This window comes from Lepus europaeus, chromosome X (assembly GCF_033115175.1).
Source record: "Lepus europaeus isolate LE1 chromosome X, mLepTim1.pri, whole genome shotgun sequence".
Lineage (NCBI taxonomy): Eukaryota > Metazoa > Chordata > Mammalia > Lagomorpha > Leporidae > Lepus > Lepus europaeus.
This window is the reverse complement of record NC_084850.1, coordinates 27,814,717-27,835,585: the sequence shown is the minus strand read 5'-3', so window position 1 is coordinate 27,835,585 and position 20,869 is coordinate 27,814,717. Positions and strand designations below refer to the sequence as shown.

The window sequence follows — 20,869 nt, the reverse complement described above, 5'->3', positions numbered from 1 at the left end:
ATTTTCTTTCAATGCTGCATCTTTTTCAGGCTTAGGGATTAAGGTGTTGCTGTCTTCATAGAAAGAGTTTGGGAGGACTCCCTCATTTTAGATTGTTCTGAATAGTTTGAGAAGAATTGGAGTTAGTTCTTCTTTAAATGTCTGGTAGAATTCGGCAGTGAACCCATCCGGTCCTGGGCTTTTCTTTGTTGGGAGGGCCTTTAATACTGATTCAATTTTTGTCTCAGATATGGGTCTGTTTAGTTTTTCTATGTCTTCATGGTTCAGTTTACATAAGTTGCATGTGTCCAGGAATCTATCCATTTCTGATAGAGTTCCCTGTTTGCTGGCATACAACTCTGTAGTCACGCCAAACCATGGAGAATCTTACCCTACTAATTCCCTTACTATTTCCAGCCCACAGTGATCTCTACTTTTTCCTGAAGCTATGTAACAACACATTTTGTAGCACACCCCTAGCTCTTTTAATTTGTGAAATTATCTCATTATTTTGATTGAGACTTCTTTGTTCCCCAAAAGGAACATAAACTTTCTTAGGTCAGATGATACAGTTCGATTTCGTTTTACTTTCCATAATATCTAGCAGAGGGCTAGGCATAATATAAGAGCTTCACAGCTCTTGCTTAATGACTGTGATTGATAATTGATGATTTTTTCCATAATGTACTCAAACATTGAGGGCCAGTGTAGGCCCAATGGATTAAGCTGCCACTTGTCATTTCATCATCCAAAACTAGAGCACCAGTTCAAATCCTAGTTGTTCCACTTATGATGCGGCTCCCCTACAATGTACCTGGGAAGGCAGCAGAAGATGGCACACATACTTGGGACTTGTCACCTACATGGAAGATCCAGGTGTAATTCCTGGCTCTTGGCTTCAGCCTGGTCCAGCCCTGGCTGTTGCTGCCATTTGGGGAATGAACCAGTGCATAGAACATTCTCATTCCTTGGGCTATTGCATCCTATTTGAAGCTACAACTTGAAGTTCAGAAAGGAAAAATATTAACGTGCTTTCACCCTTCCAGAAAAATGTCACCTGTCAACTTGGTGAAGTTTTTTTGTTTCCCTCTTTTTGCAATCAACTACTAGATTATTGAAATGTCATTTCTTAGAGAACTACAAAAATTACTTTATCAGCAATATTGGTATGAAGATTTTGACCAAAACAAATCATAAGCTATAGAGTTGTTATCATTTTCTTTATGGGACAACAGTGGAATTTGGTATTGTTTTAGCCAAACTACAGAATCCAGAAAAGCTTAGTGTGTTAGGAATAACAAGAAAGTATAGACCATCACCTTACTTCTGTCAGTTAACCAAATACAGATCAATTTATTCTGCCTTATTCCTCCCTGGCACCCTCTCAAATGCTCAATTGCTTAGCCTCATTGATCCTTGCTTTGCATCACTGCGGTTCAAGTGTCATAGATAGCATAGCAAATAACCAGAATCAGATACAGGCAGGAAGAAAAAAAGTAAAAAGTAACAAATGTCAGACTGCAAAATAAAAAGTAACAAAAGGATTTCTTTACAAACAGCATACCCTACATTTTTATGTATTTTTAAAATTTATTTCTTTGAAAGGCAGAGTAATACAGAGATGAGAGATAAGAGATGATATATATGAGAGAGGAGAGATGAGATATATGAGAGATGAGAGATGAGAGAGAGAGAGAAAGTGAGAGAGAGAGAGAGATCTTCCATCTACTGGTACACTCTCTAAATAGCTGCAACAGTCAGGACTGCTCCAGGCTGAAATTAGGAGTCAGGAACTCCATTTGGGTCTCCTACATGGGTTATGGGGACTCAAGCACTTGCATCATCATCTGCTGCTTCCCCAGTGCATTAGCAGGGAACTGGATCAAAAGCAGAGTAAACTTTCCTGATTGTTTCTTTTGCAGTACAGAAACTTCTCAATTTGATGCAATCCCAATAGTTAATTTTGGCTTTGACTGCCTGTGTTCCTGAGATATTTTCCAAGAAGTCTTTGCCAGTACCTATATCTTGCAGGGTTTCTCCAATGCTTTCTAATAATTTGATGGTGTCGGGTCATAGATTTAAGTCTTTAATCCATGTTGAGTGAATTTTTGTGTAAGGTGAAAGGTAGGGATCTTGCTTCATGATTCTGCATGTGGAAATCCACTTTTCCCAGCACCATTTATTGAATAGACTGTCCTTACTCCAGGGATTGGTTCTGGATCCTTGATCAAATATGAGTTGGCTGTAGATGTTTGGATTGATTTCTGGTGTTTCTATTCTGTTCCATTGGTCTATTCACCTGTTTCTGTACCAGTTTCTGTACTGCAAAAGAAACAATCAGGAAAGTGAATAGGAAACCCACAAAATGGGAAAAAAATATTTGCAAACTACGCAAAAGATAAAGGGTTGATAACCAGAATCTATAAAGAAATCAAGAAACTCCACAATATCAAAACAAACAATCCACTTAAGAGATGGGCCAAAGACCTCAACAGACTTCTTTCCAAAGAGGAAATCCAAATGTCCAACAGACACATGAAAAAATGTTCATGATCACTAGCAATCAGAGAAATGCAAATCAAAACCACAATGAGGTTTCACCTCACCCCGGTGAGAATGGCTCACATTCAGAAATCTACCAACAATAGATGCTGGAGAGGATGTGGGGGAAAAAGGGACACTAACCCACTGTTGGTGGGAATGAAAACTGGTTAAGCCACTATGGAAGTCAGTCTGGAGATTCCTCAGAAACCTGAACATAACTCTACCATTCAACCCAGCCATCCCATTCCTTGGAATTTACCCAAAGGAAATTAAATTGGCAAACAAAAAAAGCCATCTGCACATTAATGTTTATTGCAGCTCAATTCACAATAGCTAAGACCTGGAACCAACCCAAATGCCCATCAACAGTAGACTGGATAAAGAAACTATGGGATATGTACTCTATAGAATACTATACAGCAGTCAAAAACAATGAAACCCGATCATTTGCAACAAGATGGAGCAATCTGGAAAACATCATACTGAGTGAATTAAGCCAGTCCCAAAGAGACAAATATCATTTGTTTTCCCTGATAGGTGACAACTAACTGAGCACCAAAGGGGAAACCTGTGGAAGTGAAATGGACACTATGAGAAACAGTGACTTGATCAGATCTTGTGCTGACTGTTGATGTACAATGTAATACTTTATCCTTTTTAGTATTTTTTTGTTCTAGTACTAATGCTTGAACTCTGTAATTAACACACAATTATTCTTAGGTGTTTAAATCTTAACTGAAAAATGAAACCAGTTAAATATAAGAATGAGAAAAAGAGAGGGAGGATATGTACAATTGGGGACATGCAAAACCGGACTTGCCCCGAATAATGGAGTTAGAATCGTGCCAGGGGATCCAATACAATCCCATCAAGGTGGCATGTACCAATGCCATCTCACTAGTCCAAGTGATCAATTTCAGTTCACAGTTGATCACACTGATAGATTTAAGAGTCAAAGGGATCACACAAATAAAACTAGTGTCTGCTAATACTAACTGATAAAACCAAAAATGGAGAGAAGGATCCAACATGGGAAGGGGGAGACACAGCAGACTCATAGAATGTCAGATGTCCTAAATAGCACTCTGGCCTCAGAATCAGCCCTTAAGGCATTTGGATCTGGCTGAAGAGCCTATGAGAGTATTTTAGGCATGGAAAGCCAAGACACTCTGGAAAAAAAAAAGAGGATGAAGGAAGAAGGAAGAAGAAGAAGAAGACCTAAATGAAGGATCTCAGCGAATGTGCTCCCAGTGGAAAGAACGGGGCCATCAAGGTAGGAGGTACCTCTCTCTGAAGGGAGGAGAGAACTTCCACTTCGACTATGACCCTGTCGGAATAAGATCGAAGTCGGCGAACCCTAAAGGCTTCCATAGCCTCGGCAACCCATGACTAGAGCCTAGGGAGATTACTGAAGCCATAAACAAGAGTGTTAAATTGTTAAATCAACATCAAGAGTCACTGTGTACTTACGTCCCATGTGGGATCTGTCCTTAATGGGTTGTCCAATGTGAAGTAATGATATAGCTAGTACTGAAACAGTATTTTTACACTTTGTGTTTATGTGTGGGTGCAAACTGATGAAATCTTTACTTAGTATATACTGAATCAATCTTCTGTATATAAAGATATTTGAAAATGAAAAAAAAACTTGGTGTTAAATTGGAAATTACATAGAAAAATAATCAATTTTTTAAAAAAATATCATGTAGGATCTCTGTCATTAATGTGCTGTACACTGTTATTTAATGCTATAACTAGTACTCCAACAGTATTTTTTCACTTTGTGTTGCTATGTGAGGACAAACTGTTGAAATCTTTATATATACTAAACTGATTTTCTATATATAAAGAGAATTGAAAATGAATCTTGATGTGAATGGAAGGGGAGAGCGAGTGGGAAAAGGGAGGGTTGCGGGTGGGAGGGAAGTTATGGGGGGGGAGCCATTGTAATCCATAAGCTGTACTTTGGAAATTTATATTCATTAAAAAAAAGGCAGAGTAAACACCCAGAAGTCTGGTATGGTATGTAAGTATCCCAAGTGGCAGCTTAACCTACTGTATCATAAGGCCCTCTCCCTATTGGACATTTTTAATGAATATTGCCTTTATATGCGAGAACGAAGGCTAAAATGTTTAACTGCATTCATTTGCTATGATTTGGATGTGGCTTGTGTATGTTCCCCAAGGGTTCATGTGTTAAATGACTGATCCTCAGTTCAGTGATGTTAGTAGGTAATGGGAGCATTTTCTTGGGAAAAGATTAAGGTACTTCTTGCTGGAACCCTAAGTTCTCAAAAAGAGCAAGACTGGCCCCGTCCAGTTCTTTGGCTTCCTTTATAGTGATATTACCTCTTCCTTTTAGACATGTTTGCAGCAGTGCCATTTACCACAAGGTCCTCACCATAGCTGTGCTGATGTCAGTGCCAAGCCTTTGAACTTCCAGAACTGTAAAATAAGTGAATCTCTCTTCTTTATGAAGTTTCCAGCTTCAGATACCTCACTACAGTAACAAAAAATTAACTTCTACAATCTGACAATTCATTTTAAATGTCTAATATAAATGAATCACATTCTAGAAACTTCTTTTTACACTGCTCCAAACTATTGGCCATTTCCAAATACTTGGCCTTTATTTCTTTAAAAGATCAATAAATAGCTTCTCTGTTTTGTTTTTATTCTGAAATGAAGTTTGAAAAATTTTAATAAACTAGAAGTAATGAGAGTCACAAAGTTAAGATTTCATTTGTACCTACTCCATCAAAAGCAAATTAGGGGTATATTAACCTTTTAGTTTGAGACACAATGGCATCTCATCTTTCCTCCTTATCATACTGGCTCTTACTAAGGATTTCCAAGATGCTATACAATTCTGAGAATTATCTTTATCCCTAATTTTTCCATTCCTCCTGAAAATTTAATGAGAATATGGGAAAATATACAGGAGAATAATAAAATATCATATTGACATATTTACTCAACAAATGTTTACTGAACACCTAGTATCTACTTTTATAAATAAAATGGTGAACAACAAAGACATAGCCCTTATGTAAAGAGATTAAAAAGTTCACCAGAAACAGAGACACAACAGACATTTACTATATAGTCTTATGTGTACAGTGATATGAAACATGCAGGATGCCCTAAGATCACACAGCAGGGACATCGAACCTAAATGAAGAAAGGTGGGGAGGCAATGATCAAGAGCATCTCCTCTGATAAAATACTATCATAAAGGAAGAACTGAAGCATGAGTAGAAATTCATCAAAGTAGAGCAAGCATAGTATCCAGGGAGAATGTTTCAGATAGAGGGAACAGGATGTGAAAACTACCAATTGGGAAAGAGAATAACCCATTCAAGCAAATAGATTATATTCAACGAATTTGTACTATAGAAGGCTGTGGAAACAGTGAGGTAAACATTCAACTTTTGAATCCTACCATGGCTAGCTTGCTTCAGAATCTGAGGGCCTTAGATCCAATTCTATTCATTGTATTATGGGTACTTGGACCACAAAAATATGGTATACATTCAGCAACATCTTGCGTATATATTTTATTTCCCATCTTCTAGAATTCCTTCATGTACAGGGCAAAATCTCATGATTCACCATCTAATAATTCCCTCTAACAACTTGATCAACTAAAAGAAAATCCGTAGTCTATAAAAAACAGGATTTTCCCCTTTCGGCTGCTACTTCTGGTTTTAAATAGTCATTCCTTTCACAGATGTTTTGACATCAGGAATGACTTCATATTTCAAGAGAAATCTTACCATAAGCCACATTGATGTGTGGCTTTATTCTGGTAGATACCTAGTGTAAGCAATATTCAGCCTAATCTGATATGCCAAGAAAGAGTTATGTGCATACAGTAACAAATAAGTTGTTACCTCACAATCAGAAGCTATGTTTCAGAATCATAAAAATTATCACTCTTAATGAAATGACAGAATTTGACTTCCATCTTTCCTATTTGTAGCCTTTTATTTCTTTCTCTTGCCTAATGGCTCTTGCTAAAACTTTGAGAACTATACTGAGTTAACAATAAGAATGGACTTGCCTGTCTGGTTCCAGACCTTAGTGGAAATGCTTCCAGCTTTTTCCCATTCATTATGAAATTGCTTATGTGCTTGTCATATACAGCCTTTATTGTGTTGAGGTATATTCCTTTTCTACCTAATTTGTTCCAGTATTTTGTTTATGGTGAATGGAAGTTGTGTTTTCTTTTTTAAGGTATATTTTATTTATTTGAAAGACAGGGGGGTGGGGGGTCTTCCATCCGCTGGTTCACTCCCCAAATGGCCACAACAGCCAGAGTTGACCTGATCCAAAGCCAGAAAGCCTCTTCTGCGTTTCCCACATGGGTGCAGGGTCCCAAGAACTCGGATCATCCTTCACTGCTTTCCCAGGTGCATTAGCAGGGATCTGGATCAGAAATGGAACAGCCAGGTCTTGAAGCAGCACCCATAATGGGATGCCAGCACTGCAGGCTAGGGCTTCAACCTGCTGTACCACAGCGCCATCCCAGAAGTTGTATTTTCAATACTTATTTTTCTCAAAAATCTTAGGAATATTTTATTCTTCATAGGGATAAAAATGTTCAGGGTAGATTTACATGTTAATAGAAGGAAATTCCATTAGGATATATCAAGCAAATATGATTTGTGAGATTCTGTGGTAAAACACATAAAAAACACATCTTGGCCTCTAAAAGTTCCTACTCTGATGGTTCCTAATGCTAACTTAAAGGATATCCAGATTTATCACCAACTTCTCTTGGATTCATTTAGTCTTCACTTATGGGGCAACTTTGGAAGAAAAAAATAATGATATAATTAGTTTGATAAATAGGAAGATTGCTTTCCATTTTGCAAATTGAATTTCACATAAATATTGGTATTCCAGGCGTAGCTGATCAAGTGTTAATTTAAAAATAATCTGAGTTAAATAAATTTGAACAAACTTCCTTTATACAGAAATTTTCACAGCCTTTTATCTACTAATGTGTTCTGTGAATATCCAAGAAAAGGATAACATATGTGATTGTTTCCCAAAGTTATTTTTCCTTTATTTCTAAGGAACTCCCCTCCCCCAGAATCTTTAAAATATACTACTAACAAAATACCAGAGGAGATTTATTTTAAGAAACATTGTATATCATTATGGTGTTGAAAACAATGCAAAGTAACATGTGTTTTTAGTGTTCAATAACTTAAATAAATTCCATTCTTTTTACGTATACCACATTGGTAATGAAATATTCTTTCCTTGAGGCTTTTGGCCCAATTTAATCTTTTGAAGTCTCCCAAGATCCATAGCTTTCTTTGCCTGTGTCATAATTTAGTATAAATAGCATGCTGTGGTAGAGAACACTGGCAGTGAATGCAGAATACCAGAAGTTTTGTCCTAGGAAAGAAATCATAGCAAGTAGCAATCTCCCTGAGTTCTCATTTTCCCCAATATGAAATAAAGAAAATACAAGTAAAACTAGCTCAAATGAATTGACTTATATAGGAACTGTAAAATTCTATGTAATTATGGTATTAGTTATAAGTGTGTATGAGAGGGAAGAGAGAACTAACTGTATATTCAACAAAATTCTGGGTATGTATTTCTTTGTTGCTTAAAATATTTGTTAGTGACAAATTGAACCAATATATATTTCAAATAAAGTAGCCCAATAACACCCAGAAAATTATTACAGAATATTAAAATGTCTGTGCCTTCCAGTGACTTTGTACATAAGATTTTCTCTCTTCCCTTCTTCCTCTGTCATGCTCGATGAATCTGCTGGAATCAAACTGGAAATGAGAGTATTTAAGTAATTCACTTTGCTCTTCAGTTTGCTGGCTATACAGATGAAAAAGAAGTATATTTCAAGGCCAACCCAGTGTTTCATTTCAGCAATTTGCAAAATCCTGCATCTACAGCAATTCCTTGCATATACTTACCTTGAGAAAATTATGCATAGCAAGTCTGTAATCCAAAAATTCTCTCTCAGGATTACAAAAACGTAAGATTTGATTTTTAGAAACTGAGACCAAGTCATGATGTAAGTCTTCCAAGGTGACCCAGAAGACTAGTGATGGGAACAAAACTCAGGACTCTAATTCCTATCTTAACTCCCTCTAATTGTCCAGGCACTCTCCTTAACACATTCAGATTTCACCTATAACAATACTGGTTAATATCTCCTGGTGCTAAAATGGAATTGGAGGCTCGAAAATGGAAACTGGTTACTTAATTCACTCTAAATCAATGCCTCTGTTGATAATGCATCTGCCAATGTAAGTTTCAGGGATCCAGCTGGGTACTGGTGCATAGCTCCTCAGTCATTGTCTCTGGATGTCCTTGCAACATTATGGAGAAGATCAGATTTGCAATCAGGCTTCAGCTGTGCTGCCTTTTTTCAGCACACATTAAAATGTACTTAAAGTGACCTCCCTCTAAGGGACAAAGAAGTAAAAGTGTTCTCAAAAGAGATTATTGAGAGGTTCAGGGATCAGTCTAAATAATACCTTCGAATGATAAGTACTAGATATTTATAATGGGCTCACAGAACATTTGGACATTCAGTATTCTCTTTGCCAAATCTTAAAATATATGGAAGTATGTATGTGTCTTAGGATGTCTTTTTTCTGGGAAGAAAGAGGCACAGGCTTCAATTTATCAATAACTGAAATTAATCACAGTTTATATATAATTAGACTGTGAGAGAATTCAGTGAGGAAATGAGACACAACTTAGACATCTCTGAATCACTAACACTTAGCATGGTACCTGGCATATAGCAAGTATCTGGTAAATGCTCATTGGATGAATGAATGAATGAATGAATGAACGAATGAATAAGCAAGTGAAATGCTGACAAAAAACATATCTATATACATGGATGTAATGGTTTTGATTCTTCTTATTTAATGCTTGGCTTCTGAGTTACTTCAAGATAAAGCATTCTTCTTTATGTTCTGTCACAGTACTACATATGCAGAGCTCATATGAATAGAAAAAAAAAGAAGTTAGACCTCATTCAACTTGGGAGAATTTGGTTTGCCAGTTTGCTTGTGAAAATACAAGTATAGTAAATTACTATTCATCCAAAATGAGTAGAGGTTGGGACGCACATTCACCACTTCTGTAAACCTACTATGTTTTAGACACTGTGGTTATACTTTAACTTCTTTTTTCATTTTGTTTAACCCTTTCATCAACAGAGTGACTGAGGTTTAATGACATTAATTTACCCAAGATCATGCAGTATGTAGTAAACTAGAGATTATATTGCATATCAAATATCATCATTTGTAATTTTCCATTTATTTCTTTAACACTAGACACAACAAGCTCCAAACACACGCACACACACACACACACCATTGCTAATATGATAAAGTGAACCCAAGCATCTCCATAATTTGTGAAGATGCTTGGATTCACTTTATCCTTTCCATTCTCCCACTCTTTCAACATTTTATAATATTCTGCCTTGGCTATAGCAATTCACTTTTCCTTTTCCCAAGACATATCTTCAATTTAGATACATCTTTCTGACATTTTGATCATGATATTACCTCAGGAAAGAACTCACTTCTCCCTGTTATTTACTTAGCATTATTCCTGGCATTATTGCATTGTCAGGCCCAGCTGCATTATCACAAACACTCAATGCTCTGAGATCTGCCTTATCACATTATAATATATAATCTGCCAGTATAATGTGAGGTACGTGAAGGTAGGAAAAATGCCCTATTTATATTTGTATCTTACTAAATAATATTATACATGGAAATAAATGATACTAACTTGAAAAAATCAATACCCTTGCTTTGAAGACTCAAAAGGTTCTCTGATATCTTTCAGTGCTTCAGAACTATATGTAAAAATAAGGTATTATTATAGAGTCAGTAGTATTATTGTCAATAGCTTATGATCTAGAGTGATAGAGACCTGAGTTTAAAATCTCAGGTCCACAAATTTCTAGTGCAGTCTGGAGAAATTCATCCTAATTCATCATTTTCCCACCAGTAAAATGGGCATAAAATAATAGTTCCATTGCAAATAGGTGTTGCAAATGTTCAAGAAGGTAATCTTTGTAAGGATTTCCAAAAATTTTATAAAAATATAATTAAAAGATAAATTTATTTTGGTGAAAAATACTGAAATGCATGCATACACAGAGTCTTCCCAAAGTTCATAAAAATGCTTATTATTAAAAACTATGTATGATTTTCAGAAAAAAATTCACCCCAAAATAAACTTAGCTTTGAATTGCATTTTTCCATGAGTTTTTTGAAGTACTAGAATATTATTAAGCTCTAGACATTCCCAATTGGAATATGACATAGGGAAAGTCGCATTCTATCTATTTTGAATATGAGCAAAAGTTATATACATATGCAGAGGCTGTGAGATGCTACCAGGAGCTAGTGCCATGGGAGTAATTGTGGAAGTTCAAAAAATTCCTTTCAGGAGCTTGGTGTCCAGACAGTAGTCATAAATTCTGAACACAATACTATTCTATTGAATACCAGATAGACCATTTTCAGAAATAAGTCCTGCTCTGCAGCCTAGATTTGTCAGATAGCCTAGCCCAATGGGGCTGGAAGATACAAAGTCTCAGATACATTTTGGCCAAATAAGAAATTAAAGAGAAATTCTGTAAGCTGCGTTAATACATAGATGGCTGAGAAACTCTGGGTTGAGCCAGCTGGTTGAAAGTTCAGCAAAGAGAGTTAACTAGACTGCCATCAACTAATCAATCAGTGAAATATGTCACATATCATATAAAGAAAGTAGTCCATTTGTAAATGGACCAGCTGTTCAGAAAAAATTCCAAGTAATAATTGGTAAAGTGACCTTTTAAATGAATTAGAATAATATTTTAAGAATGATATTAGATGTACTTTTAGAGTATTTAGTATAGGTAAGGCACATTTCATGTGTTATTTTATTTCATCTTCATATGACTCTATGAAGTTGATATGTCTTCTGTCCCCATTTTATAGATTAGAAAATTGAGGTTCAAGGAAATAAGTAATTTGGCCCAAAATCATGCAGATAATACATGAAAAAGCAATAATTCCAATACAAGGATTTAAATTCAGAATCCTACACCTCTTTATCACATTTTAAAAATCAAACTTGTGTCAAAGAGTTAACTGTTTTAGCCATGATTCCAGTTTTCTTTGCACTTATGCAGGCATCATTTACCATTCTTCAAGTGAATAATTCTACACAGAAGCTTGAATAAGTAGTTAGATAGACAGGTAAGTTGGTGGGTAGATAGGAAAGTAGAGATTCTCAAAGAAGATTTCAGAAAAGGAAAGAAAATTGTACTTCTGTTTCAATGGAGTCAGAAGAGCTGATTGCCCAAATTTTTTTAATATTTAAATGAAAAACAGATTCTGAGGAATCACCAAATAAGCAATTTTACATTAATTGCTTCATAGGAGAAGAAAACTAGCATCTTTCTGGGAGACCTGGAAGAAGCACCTGGCTCCTGGCTTCTTACCGGCTCAGCTCCAGCCATTGCAGCCATTTGGGGAGTGAACCAGCAGATGAAAGTCCTTTCTCTCTATCTCGCCATCTCACTGTCTGTAACTCTACCTCTCAAATAAATAATTAAATTATTTTTAAAAATAAATAAATAAAAAATGCTAGTGAGAATTCAGAGAAAGAGCAATTCTTATACACTGTTGGTAGAGATGTAAATTAGTAAAGTTATTATGGAAAACAGTATGGAGATTACATTAAGAAAATGAAAATGAAATCTACCATATGATCCAGCATTCCTATTACTCAGTTTATATCCAAAGCAAATGAATCAGAATATCAGAGTTATCTGAATTCTCATGTATATTGCAGCACTACTCACAATTGCCAAGACATGGAATCAACCTGAATGCCAATCAAAAGATGAGTGAATAAAGAAAATGTGCTATAGATACACAATAGATTATTACCTAGCAATAAAAAGAATGAAATCCTTACAGCAAAATGTATGGAAGTTGAGAACAAATAGGCCAGACACAAAAGACAAATATTGTACAGCTTCCCTTATATGTGGAAGCTAATGCAGAATAATGAGTATAGAATAATTATTACTAGAGGATAGGGAGGTTGGAGCAGAGGAAGAAGGGTGGAAGCTGGATAATAGGTTCAAAAAAAAACAATTATTTTAAAGGAATAAGTTCTATTGTTCTACAGCATAGGGGTAACTACAGTTTAAAATAACATATTATATATTTCATAAACAAAGAGAGGCGCTTGAATGCTTAACACACAAAGTGATGACAAAGTGAGGAAAATAGTAATTACTCTGATTTTATCAGTACACATTGTATGCATTCACTGAAATATCACATTGTACCCCATAATTAAATGTTAATCATTTTAAATGCTTAAGAAGAAAATGCTAAGTTGAATTGATAATCACACATTAACTACACCTATGAAAAAATCACACTGTACCTGATAAATATACACAACTAAAATAACAATGTAAAAGTATACATACAAAAGTGGTAGTTGAAAAAAGATTTTTATCCAGGTTTTCAAAAATAGTTAGTTTTTCTGGTAAGTAAAGGATTTTATTACCTTCACATTTAAATAGCCATGGGAATCCAAATAACTAAGGTGTTCTAGGGCTATTAAGTTTTCCCACAAATTCAGAGGGCCATTTTGGTCTCCTACTACTGAAGGTTTTACTTTAATACTGCCACTCCAAGGAGATCCAAGGTGGCTGAATAGGGAAAACACAGGCTGATTTTGACTATAAGAAGATACCAGAAGACAAGGGGAGAAACTGCATTCCCAGGGGTCTGCTGGAGAGAAGTTTTCCTGGAAAATCTACAAGAAAGAGAGATTCCTTGGAGCAGCACACAGCAGCTGGCAAGACACCAACAGCGACTCCTACAGGCAGTGGTTGGTGAGGATGCCAAGAGGAGCCTGCAGCTGCTCTTATACCACTGGCAATCTTGTCTGAGAACACTGTGGACCCCACTGATTTTGAGTTCAGCCAGAAAGTTGGCAGAGACAGGGCGCCCACTTAACTCCATGAAGGGAGAGTGCATTGCTTTCCTCCACCAAGGCACTCAGTGCCCAGCATGTGGTGGGGAAGAAGTACCATTTTTCTAAAATAAGGAACATAGAGGATTTTGTGGCCAGGGCAATATTGGTGGATTTTGTCTGAGGGAGAAATCTGTAGTCCCCACTGACTTCAAGACTGGACTGGAAAGTTGGCAGGCAGTAGGGTGCACAGTAAGCACTGTGAAGGCAGGGAATATTGCTCAACCCCCTCTCCGCAGGCAAGCTCCAGACTCAGCTTCCAGAGGCTAAGAACTGACCTATCTCTGTAGGGCAGGCTGGTTCTGGGGATGGGGTAGCTTTCTCCATGGACAGGGAGGCTCAAAGGGCAGACAGTGCACCATGTGAAGGTGGGAATCCTGTTATTGTGTGATAGGTTGGGAAACAGAAGGGTGTGTGGTATGGTTGGATATTTGAGGAATCACTGGGTCCAACTTTAGAAGCTCAGAATTCCCTGAGTGCTAGGGAGGGTCATTGTGAAGGGCTCTGTGCTCACACTACAAAGCACATAGATCTTTTATGCAGTCTGTGCATCACAGTGGGTAGGGTGTACAGATACTGTAAGCTCACCATAGGCAGTTGGGTCACATTGGCATACAGAAGGGCTGACACTGTGAACATGTCAGCCAGTATAATCATCCACTCCTCCAGTAATGATGACAGAGATCTATTCTGTACAACTTTGGTATCACTCTGGACTCTTGTCCCATCCACAAATGCTGGCCAGACCTCCCTGGCCCCAGCCAGCACACACCTCTGCATGTCTGCTAATGGTACTGGCATCCCAATAAGCTATAAATTCATATTTCCAAGAACAAATACTTCAGAGGAGATACCAACAAGTGCTTCCCCAGTTAATAAAAATAGAAATAGAAGAAACATGAAAAAGGAGACAATATGACTCACCAAAAGCAGAATACATCAATATTAGACTGTGAAGATAAGGCGATTGACAAACTTCCTGAAAAGGAAATCAAAGGAATCATTATAAGATTGCTCAAAAACACAGAGAAGTGATTACATGAGTTAAAGAAAAAACATCTATGACATGGATGAGAAATTATGCTGGGAGATGCAAATTAAATAAAAGTCAAACTAAAATATCAGAAATAAACAATTCAATATATCGAAAAACAGTGGAGGAGCCAGAGTTGTGGTGTATCAGGTAAAGCCTCCACCTGCAATACCATCATCCAATATGGATGCCCATTTGAAGTCCCAGCTGCTGCACTTCCAATCTAGTTCCTTACTAATATGCCTGGGAAAGCAGCAGAAGAAGGTACAAGTGTTTGGGTCCTTGTACCCACGTGGAAACAGGGAATAAGCTCCTGGCTTGGGCATGATCCTGGCCCAGCCATGCAGCAATTTGGGGAATTAACCAGTGGATGGAAGACTTCACTCTCTGTTTCTTTCTCTTTCTCTCTCTCTCTCTCTCTCTCTCTCTCCTCACCCTATTTATCTCTAACTCTTCTTTTCAAATAAATAAAATAAATCTTTTTAAAAAAAATACAGTGGAAAGTATTAACAACAGACTTAGTGAAATGGAAGAAACATCCAAGCTAGAAGACAAATCTACATAAATATCTCAGTTGCCAAAACAAAGAAGAAAGGAGGAAGGAGGAGCAAGGAGGAGGAAGAAGGAGGAAGGAAGAGGGGGAGGAGGAGAAAAAGAAGGAAAATAGGAAGAAGAAGAGGAAGAGGAAGAGGAAGGAGAAGGAGAGAAAAATAAAAAATGATGCTCAAGATCTATGGGACAGTATCAAATGACTAAATACATGTATCTTATGAATTCCTGAAGGAATAGAAAAACAAAATGGCTTAGAACACTTATTCCATGTAATAATAACAGAAAATTTTCCTAATTTGGAGAACAATTTGGATATCCAAGTATAGGAAGTGCATAAAACCCCAAATAGACAAGATCAGGGAAGATCTTCAGCACTACACAATGTAGGCAAACTTTCAAAGTAAAAATAAACTATTATAAAATGTGAAAGAAATGTCATTTTACAGTTAAAGGCACTCCAAGTAGATTGAGAGCAGATTACTCATCAGAAACCCTACAGTCAAGGAAAGAATGGAGAGGCATAGTCCAAGTCTTAAAAGAAAAAAAAAAAACTATCAACCCAGAATACTGTACTCATCAAAGCTCTAATTTGTAAATGAAGGTAAAATAAAAACCTTCAAAACAAACAGAAATTGAAAGGATTTGTCACCACTCCTCCAGCCCTCTAAATGACACTTAAGGATATACTAAACACAGAAACAGAGAATAATAATCAGTATCATGAAAGAATATGAAAGCAGAAAACCTCTGAGTAAAAGTACAAATGAGATTAAAAATATGAATTTTATGGAAAAACCAGCAGGACCAAGTCATTACTCATCAAAAATAACCTTGATGTAAATAAAATAATTCATCAATTAAAAGATACAGACTGGCTGAATGGGTTAAAAAACGTGCTGCCTACAAGAAACACAGCTCACCAACAAAGATGCAGACTGAAAGCTAAAGGATGGAAAAAAATATCCCATGTTAACATAAATCAAAAATGAGCCATAGTAGCCATCCTAATGCCAGTCAAAATAGACTTTAAGGCAAAAACTGTTAAAAGAGACCAAAAAGAGTATTATGCAATGATTCGGGGATTAATTCAACAGAAAGATGTGACTATATTAAATGTATATCCACTCAACTGCAGGGCACCCAGCCATTTAAAACAAATGTTAATAGATCTAAAGGGAGACATATGATCCAATACAATAATAATAGGGATTTCAACACCCCACTTTGATCAATGGGAAGAGCAACTAGAAAAAAAAAATCAAAAAAGAAACAGAGTTAATCTACACTACTGAGCTAATGGAATTAATTGAATTCTATAGAACATTTCCACAGCTGCAAAACACACATTCTTTTCACCTGTGCATGGAATGTTCTCTAGGATACAATATGCTAGACCATAAAACAAGTCTCAACAAATTCAAACAAAAAATAAATTGTACCATATATCTTTTCTGACCATAATAAAATAAAGCTGGAATTTAACAGCATAAAAAACTCTACAAAATATGCAAACACATAAAGATAGAACAACATTTTCCTAAATGAACAATGTATCATAGAAGAAATCAAAAGGAAAATTCAAAAAATTATAGAAATTAATGGACAATATAACATCAAAAATTATGGGATACTGCAAAAGTAGTGTTAAGAGGAAAGTTTATTGCAATTACTGTCTACATCAGGAAATTGTAAAGATATAAAATAAATGATCTAACAATGCATCACAAAGAACTAGAAAAACAAAAACAAACCAAGCAACAAATTAGAAGAAAATAAATTATAAAAATTAGCAAAGAAATAAAATCAAAATTTGAAAAAAATAGTTACAAAATATCAGTGAAATGAGGCAGTTTTTTTAAACAATAACAAAATTAATAAACCACTGGCCCAACTAACCAAAAAAAGGAGAAAACTCAAATTATTAAAATTAGAGATGAAAAAGATGTCACACAGATAAAAAGAAATAAAAGAAATTATTTGGAATTACTACAAACAGCTATATGCCAACAAATTGGAAAATCTAGAAAAAGTTAATAGACTTCTGGACACATAAAATTTACCACAATTGAGGCATGAAAACATACAAAATCTAAATAAACCAATAACCAAGACAGAGACTGAATCAGTAATAAAGACCTTCCCAACATAGAAAAACCTAGGACCAGATGGGTTCACTGCTGTATTCTACCAAACTTTAAAAGAAAAACTAAGATCAATTCTTAAATTATTCAAAACAATTGAAAAGGAGGAAATCTTCCCATACTCCTTCTATGAAGCCAACATCCCCTTAACTCCAAAACCAGAAAAAGATGCAACAATTAAAGAGAACTATTGAGGCCGGAGCTCTGGCACAGTGGGTCAAAGCCCCGGCCTGTGTTGCAGGCATTTCATATGGATGCTTATTTAAGTCCCAGCTGCTCCACTTCTGATCTTGCTCTCTGCTAATGGCCTGGGAAAGCAGTAGAGGATGGCTCAAGTACTTGAGCCCCTGCACCCACATGGCAGACCCGGAAGAAGCTCTTGCCTCCAGGCTTTGGCCTGGAGCAGCCCAAGTCTTTGTGGCCATTTGATGAATAAGCCAGCAGATAGAAGACCTCTCTCTATATTTCTCCCTCTCTGTAACTCTGGCTTTCAAATAAATAAAATAAATCTTTAAAAAAAGAAGAAAGAGAACTACTGACCAGCTTCCCTGAAGAACATAGATGCAGATATCCTCAACAAAATACTAAATGCTAATCAAATCCTGCCACACATCAAAAAAACATCCACTAGGAAAGAAAAATAAACCAAATGGACACAAATTGGAAACTAGCAAGTACAATCATCCCTGTTTGCAGGTTACATGATCCCTTATATATAGGGGAAACAAAACCCTCCACTACAAGACAATTGGACCTCATAGGAGATTTTGACAAAGTTTTTGGATATAAAAATCAACAAATAGGCTGGCACCGCGGCTCACTTGGCTAATCCTCTGCCTGCGGTGCCGGCACCCCAGGTTCTAGTCCTGGTTGGGGTGCCGGATTCTGTCCCGGTTGCTCCTCTTCCAGTCCAGCTCTCTGCTGTGGCCCGGGAAAGCAGTGGAGGATGGCTCAGGTGCTTGGGCCCTGCACCCTCATGGGAGACCAGGAGGAAGCACCTGGCTCCTGGCTTCAGATCGGTACAGCGTGCCAGCTGTAGCGGCCATCTGGGGGGTGAACCAATGGAAAAAGAAGACCTTTCTTTCTGTCTCTTTCTCTCTCTCTCTCTCTCTCACTGTCTAACTCTGTCTGTCAAAATAAAAAAAAATCAACAAACAAAAATAATAGCCTTTGTATACACAAGCAATGAAATGGCTGAGAAAACTTGTAAGATCAGTCTCGTTCACAATAGCTACAAAATAACTTAAATACCTTGGAATAAATCTAACCAGGAATGAGAAACTATTTCTATGATGAAAACTGAAAAGAAACTAAAGAAAAAAACAGATGAAGACACATACAAAAAAGGAAAATTTGTCAATGTTTTTGGATTGGAAGAACTAACATCCTCAAAATATCCATATTACTCAAAGAAGTTTATAAATTCAGTGTGATCTCAGTCAAAATATCAAGGACATTCTTCTGGGATCTAGGAGAAACAACCTTAATATTGACAAAGAAATATTAGAGATCCCAAATAGCTAAAGCAAGCTTAAACAATAAAAACAAAGTCAGAGGCATCACAGTATCAGATTCCAAGACATATTCAGTATTGTCATAGTCAAAACTGCTTGGTACTGACTCAAATATAGATGTGTAGACCAACAGAACAGATAACAACCCCTAGAAATTAATCCACAAATCTCTAATCAGCTCATCTTTGACAAATAAATTAAAACCTCTTCAACAAATAGTTTTGGGAAATTAGCTTGATGTAATCTTATCTGTCTATTTTTGCTTTTGTTGCCTGTGCTTCTGGGGTTTTAGCCAAGAAGCCTTTGCCAATGCCAATTTCTTGCAGTGTTTCCCCCTATGGTTCCCTTTAGTAATTTGATGGTTTCAGGTCTTAGATTTAGATCCTTTATCCATTGTGAGTTGATTTTTGCATAGGATGTACAGTCGAGAGGTATTGTTTCATACTTCTGCATATGAAAATCCAATTTCCCTTACATTGAGACTCACTTGCACAATCATTAAGCAGCTTAGGAACCACAATTTTAAGTGTCCAAAGAAAAGGTAGTAGAAATGAGTGAAGTGATACCCAATTACAACCTACAATTACAACTTGAGGTTGTGGAAGAATAAAGAGTACATGCAGTATCCAAAGGCATTCATTCTAAAATAATGTACTTCCTGAGGGAAATATAGTCAGTTTCTGTTAGTTTATGACCACTCTCCTGGCTCCAAGAAGACATGATGTCACCCAACACTGGAAATTTTCCATCATTTCTTAAAGTAAACTATCACTTACAAATGCTTGCTTCAGCAGCACATATACTAAAATTGGAATGATACAGAGAAGATTAGCATGGCCCCTGCGCAAGGATGATATGCAAATTCGTGAAGTGTTCCATATTTTTTTTAGGACACCGAAGATTAGAGATGGGACTTGGGCACTCCCTTGACTTGCATCCTCTGGTCTGCTTTAACAAAAACCAGGAGGAAAAGAAAGCTAGGCATCAGAAGCAATGGGTGGCAGGCCTATTAATGGCTGTTAGTACAGTGATCTGCCCTCAAGGAGACCCAACAGGCCAGTCCACTGCAGTGGCTTTCAACATGGTAAGCCTGGGCTTCAGCAGAAGTCAGCTGGTGAAGAGCCCTGGCAGCTCTGCCAAGAGTTGGATCACTGGAAATGGACCTGCCCTGGAGTCGAAGGATGCCCAGGTCAGAGCCACAGATCTTATTGGCTCTAAGCTGAAAAGCCCTTCACTCAGCTCAGTTTCCAAAGTGACCACTGCAGCTGAGGGGACGGCCAAGTAGGGTCAGCAACATTGCAGGCAGAACTGTAAATTTCTTGTTAAAGATGCCACCTGCCTTTACCTGGCCAGCTCTCCTCCCAGCCCAGCCAAGTAATGAAAGTCAACAGAGTGCCTTCCCCTAGGAGGTTCACACCTCCCTTAGGCTGTACCTCATGTGAAGAGATAGATAGGTCTGGGCCTCTTAACTCACAAGGCCTAAAGCCCAACAGATTATTATCAAGCCCCTTCTGTCAGGATCTATTTGCCTCTCAATCAGAAAACTTAATTGTAGCTTAGACAGCACCTTTCTTAGCTCCTCTAATAATGACTCTGTCCTTTGTTCTAGGCCCTGTCTAGTGCACTTGGGCCTCATTCCTTTGTAATCATAACCTCTACTCTACCACCAATGGCTCTACTCCCAACCTGTGTGTACTGATGGTCCTTTTCCCCACTTAATGCTATATAATTGTTCAAAATTTCTCTACAGACAAACCCGTCTACCTACAAAAGATGAGTGACTTTTTCTCCCAGTCTTGGCTGGAATCAGTTTTCTGGTCTGTTGGGTGCTCCCCAATAAACCCTTTCCCTTAAAAAAAAAAAGAGGGAGGTGCCTTTCTCTGAAGGGAGGAGAGAACTTCCACTTTGACTATGACCTTATCTAAATATGATCAGAGTCGGTGAACTCAGAAGGTTTCCATAGCCTTGACAACTCAGGACAAGAGCCTAGGGTGGTTACTGTTGCCATAAACTAGAATGTCAATTTGTTGGGTCAA

The 20,869-nt window shown here is 37.1% G+C and overlaps 1 non-coding gene across 1 annotated transcript; it reads left to right on the top strand.

Moving 5' to 3' along the window:
• Positions 1-19,615: 19,615 nt before the first annotated feature.
• Positions 19,616-19,718, top strand: LOC133753856 (U6 spliceosomal RNA). The gene has a single exon (XR_009865097.1). It is a non-coding gene; the product is annotated as a U6 spliceosomal RNA (small nuclear RNA).
• Positions 19,719-20,869: the final 1,151 nt, after the last annotated feature.